Genomic DNA, 9348 nt, shown 5'->3' with positions numbered 1-9348 from the left:
CTATGGACAAAAACAGAGGTTCGAGCAAACTAAATGTACTGTACTATACGTGCTTGCTATTTCTAAAAAATCGGACAACTGGCGTAAGCTGTGCTGGCGCAAAGTGGCATTAAACCAATTTATCGTCTAAATCACACTACAGAAGCGCTGTGCCCGTTGTGGCATCTTCGCAGCTATTGCATAGCTCAAGGTCGCAGGCTCGATCTCGACCACTACAGCCGCATTTCGACGGCAGCGAAATACAAAAACGCTCGGCTGCTTATATTTACATGCACATTAAAGAACATCAGGCTGTCAAAGCTAACCGGGAGCCTGCCACTACGGTGTGGCTCATAATTCGATTGTGTTTTTGGCACGTATAGCCCCGTACTTATAATAAAGTTTAACACTTATGCCATGATGCGACGTGCCATGTGAGGCAATGAGAAGGCTCAACCATAGAGTTTCTCACTATATCACCGAGAGGGAAATCTGGCGCCGCCGTCAATGAGAGTTCCCTGAGGTGTTCTGTGCCGCCATGGGAATGACGGTATATGTTGCGAGGCTTGTGTTGGCTGGTGCTGTAAGAGGCTTTGTCTAAAACATGGATATCTTTACACAAATAATGCGGTCTTAAAGTAAAATCTTCATAAAAGGTTTTCATTGACCCATATTACATCTTCCAATGACGCTTCCTCAGCTGCAATGCAAAACCAAGCGAAGAAAAGCACAAACAACTGACAAACTGCTCCACAGCGAGCGCAAATTCTGGCGTCTGTTCCCCAACTTCAGCGGCCCGCTGATACTTTATACGTTTAATATATTTGTACATGCAGAAATATGTTTCCATAATTAAACAAAACATGTTTTTGTCTAATAATAAAGCTAAATCTGCTTTTTACGGGCTGTTTTATCAGAAAATGAATCATTGTGATAGATGTAACGGTGCTTCCCAGGCAGTTGCCAGGGCTCTCCGAAAACGATGTCAATTCGAAGTCACAATATACCAGCATTTCCATGCATACTACAGCGCTGCAGCACCAGATTTCCCTTTAGTTTATGAACAACGGCACACCACAACGACTCAACGAAATACGTCTTCCTGTGTGTTCTTTACAGAGCGCATGTTAAGAGCCGTCTCACACGAAAGGTGTCGTTTGACATAAACTCACCACTTTCGTTTTGGACTAACTGCTGAAGAAATTAAACATTGGCGGTCAAACTCGCCACTGATCAGTGTCAGTCAAAGCAAACAGCACAGACAGCGTCACTTAGATCGATTCCCTACAATGTGTGAGATCCGCGTAACTTTTTCTTCTCTCAATGACCACTTTGTTGCTTTGAGAGATCGCAGGTTATTATCTCTGCAATAAAAATAGCTTGGTAATCTTCACCTTTTCTCCTCAAACGAATTCTACCAAGCTGTAATTCTTTTCTTTAAATATTGACAAGCTATCGGCGTATCCTGGCTGACCTGCGCCGCCAGTCTTCTCCCCGTAATATTTTCAGTTGAGGGTGGCGTGCACTCTCTGCTTGTTTTTCAGTTCTATTTCTATTTTTCTCAGTCATCATTTCAGCATCGACCACAATAAATTTTTTGCACCGGATGGAAGCCACACCGCGATTATTTTATCTTTCATTTTGCCGTAGCATTTACAAGCATAACCAGCTGGCCCAGCGTGGCACTAACAGCCCACCCAAACTAGATCGGTTTTTGGTACATCAGGCAATTGGGCATGGTGTCAAAGGACAGTATATTTGTACCAATTCATTTGTGATATCTGAGGGACATTGCACAAAATAAAGCACATTTAGTATCATATAAAAAAACTACAAGCCAAGGAAATTTTTCTCAAAGACGTTTGATTTCCGCCAACTTTTGATATTGTATCACGAATGCTGCGATGTCCTCGATTTCTCTGTCATAAAAGCGACGCACAGCACATTTGACCCTTCACAAACACGGCATACAGCTTGATGTAGAGGATGAGTAATGATCACGAAGACAGTTTGCTATATTGTCATCACCATCCCTGCTCCGGCGAGCATAGTTTCTTTTACTATTCTCTCGAAAAATGACGACGCTCTAGTAAAATCGGTACGCGTGTTCATCTGAAACTTTTGAGCTGGAGTTGTGCGCAAGCACTACTTTTAAATGGTTGTTTGATGAGTTCGATGCTGCTTTATTCTGTGGTGACTTCTGTAAGCCAGTATTTCTTTTTATTCAGGGCCAGCGAGTGTGTGCGTTATTGGCGAATGACGTCATAGCAACAATTATTGTCATGTACATCGGAAAAAAATTAGGTTGCAACTAAAAAGTTTTATGTCACTTGAATTTTTTGAAGCACTTTGTTTTATTTAACGGTACTCCATCACGAGGACCAGTGTCACATGGTGCTCGTTCACATGAGTGCACATGTTCAAGCATAGATTGGAGAAACGAAATTGAATAAATCACATACCAATCCACAATGCAGGGCACTTATTGTTTAAAGCACCAATTATGCCACAAAAGTGTGTTTCAGTAGACCTGAACAAGGTAAGAATCATTTAGCGACCAACTTCGCACAGGAAGTCTGCGTGCCGTCTGTCTCTGCAGATGACACGCGCCACCGCGGCGGAAAGTTGGCCGGCGATAGAGAACGCGAACAAAAAATTTCACATTTGTGAGCATGATGTTCCATAAAAGCTTGTCACTATTCATTGGGAAGAATAAAGCTCGCAACGAAATTATAGTTCGTTCTTGGCATGAATTCATCATTTTTCACATATAAACGCTAGATACACCAAGAAAAACGTGGGCCATTAAAACAGGTGCCACCCCCTAAAGACACCAAACATGTATTTGACATGCCATTTCCACTACGGGCAAGCGCCGTCGTAGCTTATTCTGTCGCATACCTTGGTAGTGTCCTGTGGTTGTGGTTTTGTGGTATTGCGGTTACGTATCAGACCGATAATATTTTCTTTTATTCATTAGACGTTTATTTTATATTTTTATAGTATTTATCACAGTTGTTTGAGCTTAGTGTAGAGTATGTGAACCAGAGAATAGCTTCACAAGCGTCATTGTTTCTCAGATAAGAGTTATATCGGAGTGTGTTTATTTATGCAACTTAATGTACTGCTTACTGAATATTTTGTAGAGATAGCTCAATGCCAACTCATGCAGCAAAGAATACTTAGTTCAAATGATCAATACAGCTTCATTTGAAAGTGTATAAAATTTCTTTAAAACGTATTGACCATTTGCTTTCTAAGCGTTTACAATAGGCAGAAAAACTAAGGGGGCAATAAGCATGCTGTAACATACCATCGGGAGAGTTACGGCGCCAGTTCACTCCTTAGGAAAAAGAGGTTAGAAATATTGACATAAAGACAGAAACAACACATAGAAAGACGATAGTATAAGATAACAGATCACAAAGACTAAGTAAACCAATGAAAGTGTAATTAGACCAGCTTTAGAAAAAGAAAGGAAATTACTCGAAGTTATGCAACTAAAGAATGCTAAAGATATGAAAAGTAATGTGCGAGATCTCGTCAGCCACAGAGAAAGATGGAGAAAAAAAAGCACCCGTTATGATAATCACGTAAGAACTGGGTATGTGCAATTTATTTTTTAAGGAGAAACATTTTGGCAACAACATTGTTTCTGCGAAGACCATATAGAAAAAAAGTAGTGATGCGGCCACCTATTAGGAATAATCAAGAACAACAGGGATTCTTGTTTTTCGTCAGCAGTAATGCTTCTGTTTTGAAATTCGTGAAAAGTTCCTCATCGCGCCACGTAGCTCTAGAGTCATGCACCACGGTCGTACATAGTAGGCCAAGTTTACGGCGCTCTGATGTAGTACGCTACAAGTATGCCACATTATTTTTTTGCACGTATCGACACGTGAGATTTTATGCGCTGGTTAGCAACATAGTAATTTGTTTATGCACAAATGGTGAATTGGTCACTCATAATCAAAATAAGACTTTACACTTTTAATAATGCGTGTCCTCCCCGCTACCTATATTAGGGCTCTTGTCTTACGCACATTGGTTACAAAATCAATTATGCACGCACTCACGATGTTTTCGTGTCATTGCTCTTAGAGACACCGAGCTGTCTAAGGTGCGTGGATGCATGCGCTGCTAACACTGCCGATCACGCTCGACTTACGCGTGCCGTGTATTTCATGTCACGTGGTCAGCGCTAGATGCTATCGCTAATGACTTGATGCTTATGGTTTTATGCTCATCATGTTGCCGTGCAGCCAGTGTTGGACATCAGGTGATCTGTGGTGTTTTTCAGGCGATCATACTATAAACGTTGAATGAGACGACAGGACAGAGCATTAAGTTATGCAAGAGCCTGTGCACTAGCAGTGACCGGCGCTGCTGACAACGCCGCCGTTTTGAAAGTCTGTGCTATGACAATCTGTGATAACCTGTGACAACGGATCACGGAGTGAGGAGCGTTCAGCTACTGAAAAGTGACGTCGGCAATAGGAAATTTGAGCAGTCGGCCACACAGCACGTGAAGTGAGGAGTACGACAAGTGAAAATCTTGCCAAAACGATGTGCCGCCACCATCCTTCAACGGTAATTGCAATAGCGTGGACACTGGTCATAGGGTTAGCTCTTCAAGAATGTCTGACTAGCAGGCGATTCTTTACTCTAATTACTGATAAGCATGGGTGCCATTTTCCATCTATTAGCGTAATGCTTTGATATTAGTTTCGGTGTCTTGCCGTTTCAGGGGATCTGTGCTTTTTGCCATTTGTTTATGAATGCTTGTATGTAAAGGTTGGCAACATGCGTGACATCCGCTATTATTTTTCTCGTAGGAAAACAGCACACAACAGAGATACGCCGGCTGGAGCAGAGAGTCAAACAAATAGGATTGAAAAATAAAAGAAAATACTACTAAAAGTCGGAACGCGCTAACGCATAGTTCACGTGAAGTGCGGGTTAGGTAATGTCGATTAAGGTTATAGAGGTGTCAGTTTCAGTTCTCTTGAATGTCAAGGAAACATAATAAGAAGCTCGACTGTTAGAGCCTCGGGATTCTGTGTGCGGTTTTTGAAATAGAAAGTGGAAATAACGACTATGAACTCAAATGAAATTATTTAGTTTTACTCTCCATAACCACGATATGGGTATCGGCCACGCCATAGAGGGGTACTCCAGTATAATTTTGACTACTTAAGATCCCTTACCGTTCAGCCAACGCACTGTACACGGGCGCCACTACATTTCGCCCCCATCAAAAGGCCGCAGCCCTGGCCAATATTTTACCCCACTTCCTATGGTTTAGAAGCACAATGCCAATGTACCTATACGATCATGGTGGGTAATGTAATAATTATCAGCGAGGTACACAAGAGACTTACGTTTTAATAGTGAGGGTCCCATTCTGATCACACATTGTGAGTTGGCAAGGTTTTTGAGAGGAACGGTTCTCACCTCTTGCAAGCCATGTGCCGTTGAAGAAGCATCCATCTTCTTTGTTGGAGAAAAAGATGGCATCAATAAAAATTCAACAATCAACGTTGCCTGCAGGAAAGTTGCTGTTCCCATCATTATGAGAAAGCTTCACCCGAGATCCCTATTACTAAATCTGCTATGCCAGAATTTCAGTATATTCAATACATGAGTACGAAGGCATTGGCGTGAAATATGTTATATCATCATTCGATAGCATCGAATATAAAATGTCTGTGTGACGTGTCATTTCTTTGATATGTAGATATTATGCTGTTGGTGCAGTTAAGGCCCTTTTACGTTGCAAGAGGCTTTAAAATGCGCCGCGTCTTGCAGGACACAGAGCCGACATTTAACCTAAAATACTGACTTCCTTGTTAATTTATATTCATTCAACACAATTTTGGAAGTTGATTATGCCTCTAATTATAGTGACCACTCATAGAAAGGACACGTCAGAAACCTAGGTTTCTGAAGAGCCACTCGTTGTCTAAGTCCGCTAACAATCGTTACCTGACGCACTGTTGTATACCAATAAAAAGCATTTTTCCTTATCCTTTCTTCCGTTTCTTGTGCTTAGATTGCGTGGGCTTGGATCAAGGTAACATAGCTCCCACTAGCGCTTTTGTCTGCAGTGTTAGAAATGAAACATGATGGAGTGCATGTTAGTAGCAATCACCTGTCGACAGAAAGCGTCCCAGGTGATATCGTGCTGAGTGACGTTATCTGAAGTGGCAGGCTCGATAAAGGGATGCACTGACATTAATTTTATTATTTCCTACTTCAATGCCGCGACATTTGGAATGTGTAGAACTATTTGCTGTAGAACATGTATTTTCTACAGTTATCATTCCGTGTGAGTAAACAGTGCTCAGTTAATAAAAAAAATCAAATGTCAATACGGGTGGCAACAAAAAATTTAAGCATCGCACTCCGTCGAAAAGGAAACAAAAATACAGAAACTACCTCCCATGCACGCCTACTTGTTCGAATCAGAAGACAACGGTGAGATCTGCAAATGGGCCACGCCAACTCCTCGTTATCGCTAACGCGGTCATTAATATAGAGTTTCTAACTACTATAGGTTAAAATCCTTGTAACGCTGAATAAGACATTTTGCGACGTTGGCAAATTTACAAACAGCTTGATATATTCAAGAAAGGACACCACATTTACGCGAATCTGCGAAAATCGTGTATGACAAACACCGAAGCCATATAAGAGAATTCCTTGTGACCGGTACTGGTAGTGTTGAAAATATTCGCGATACATTGCAAGCACTCCATTGAACCCGGTGCATTTTCTTGGCTACACAACAGCTGTTTGAAACACTTCACTAGTTCAAAACTTAGTAAGTGTATAATATCTGTTGTATTTCCTGCATGTTCGTGTGTAATGCGCCCACTCGACCAAAGCAGGCGTCTGGTTGTGTGTTCCGACGTCCATAGATGGATGCATTGCTCGGTGTTTTATCGATACCTCAGAAACACGAGTCTGACTGCGCGTTGCTATTGATGAGAGTTCCGATACGGTTCCTTTAGTTGAACTCCCGCTAACACCCATGATGTAAAGGAATCAACACAGCTACAAGTAAGTACAATATCTAGGTCAGTCATTTCTGAAGCTTGTCAGTTCGCGCAGGAGAATAATACAGTTGTCCATTAGAGCAATACCATACTTTAACATATGGCTCTGTTTTAAATGTTCTGTTATTTACCTGTTTCGTAGGAAGGCTAGCGAACGGTTAATAAAATTTAGAGTGTTTAGAAATAGTTTACATGCCGGATCTATGAAGCAGTCCTAAGCTACAAGTCACCAATCTATTTTTGTCAACTCCACGAAAACGCATTTCGAGGGATGGTAAATTTTTGCTATATTGCGAGTACTGATTTCATTGTATGCCTGCAAAGTTACTAATTTATTCAAACCATGTCCGTCATCACTTGCGCTTTCGTTCTACTGGTTCTCGTGGGCAATTCTAATGGACTATATGGTTATCGGGCATAAGCATTAGACAGCCATCTGGCCTCGATTTCTTAATGTCACGTTTACCATAAGCTACTCCCCTTTTTTGTATAGTAAATACAGCAGTCTGCCTTTCTCGTAATCTTACGCATCTCATATGTGTTGCATGACTCGTTGCGCTTTCATTAGGTTCTTCTCAAGCTTCTCTTATTTCATTTCAACGTTCCTACCCGATATCTGATGCGTGTGTAGTACAATTTGCATATGGAATATTTACGCCTTCATAAATTACCCGTCCCGTGTTCATATATAAAGGATGTGAAATGAGATTCACAGGATGCGTGGCTTAGATTATTTGCAAGATAAAGTTGCATCAAACAACCTCATCACCAAACCTCATCAGCAAGCATGTCGCAACATTCCAAAATTGTTCCAGCAACACAGCTATTTGAATTCATTGAACGCCTTTGATACCACCCGTTTGATGTGGTCTGTCTAGCAGCTGCATAACACTTCGTAGATGCCTCGCGGAAACATGCGTTCAAATTTTGTTATCGGTGGCGTGAGGCTTGTTGGACGATAAGACCCCACCAACCGTCGGCAACCAAGGTCTTCTATTGGCGGCATCAGTACGTTATACGACGAAGCGAATGAAGGTCGTACATTCTGTACATCGTACGCTTCAGCCAAATTAGAAACAATGCTTTATGTAGATGGTTAATAAGTAACGCGTGGAAAAGCACCACTCATTCCAAAAAGTCCTGGTGCCTTTCAGTATGCCAAGTCAGCTATTTCGGTTTCTATTTCACGGATGTCAATCAGCTTTTCAAACTGTTCTTTCACCTCTTCTGCAAGTTGAGGCCTAAGCGCCAAAAACCTATTGCTGGATCCCTATTTTAGCAGTCTCGGGCTACCTAAATGTCAATCAAAATCATACACAAATTCTCGTGCTATTGTATCAGAACAGCTTGCCAGCTTGTTGTTATAAGGTTGTTTTGTTGACTTCCTTTTGACACGCATACTTTCTGTCCTGAGCAATTGCACGATGTAGGTAATTTCAGCAGGCATGTTTAATGCTCTCGCACTTATCATTACGATGGTGCACATCAGACAATCGATGTGCTCTAGATGCTGCCTAATCTCTCCTATGTTATTTGTGAGCATACCAGGCATGAGAGTTTTATCACTGTAGGATAATGCTGCTGATCAAAAAGCTCTATTTCGTTTTTATGTGGCTGTACCCGTGTGTGCTGCTTCATTCTCAAGCGTTCATTTTGATACACATTTTAAAATTATCTCATGACTGACCTTACCTTCCTGAATAATCCGCAAGTAGGGTTTTGAGTTCGTCAGTTCTGGACCTTACAAAACATTAGTCATTGAACAGTTCCTATGCAAATCATTAGAGAACGCAGCCGAACTGCAGTAGTTTACCTCGCTGAACAATTACTGCTATCAGACAATGGTCACTTAACTGAAACGGCTCATCACCTTAGTCAGTAAATATAGGAATAACCCCAACTGAAGTGTACATCTCACAGAGTCTGGCACTGATTCCACACAGAGAATGTGTAAATCTAGTTCCGAATCCATTGCTTGAAACACGGCCATTCTCTTCTAAACTGTACTTTGTCACCTAGTTCTTCACCACCAGTGCGCTCATGCCATATCGAGCATTAAAAGTGAATCAGTGAGCCCCTGGACATTCAAATTCGAAATCACCCTGAAAGGGTAAACGTTTTCTCACAATTGCTAAACTTTTAAGGGTTTGAAAAGGTCACCGCGATCTGTTTCACCATTCAGTGCCTAAATGCATACTACACTCCAAAGGGCACTGGAAAAAAAAAACATACTGCGAGCAATGCACCACTAGTGCATACAATTATAACTCCTGACATTACAACAGAACGACCAACACGTATACAAAGTAGC

Source organism: Dermacentor andersoni, chromosome 8 (assembly GCF_023375885.2).
Source record: "Dermacentor andersoni chromosome 8, qqDerAnde1_hic_scaffold, whole genome shotgun sequence".
NCBI classification, from domain to species: Eukaryota; Metazoa; Arthropoda; class Arachnida; order Ixodida; family Ixodidae; genus Dermacentor; species Dermacentor andersoni.
This window is presented reverse-complemented; position numbering follows the sequence as displayed.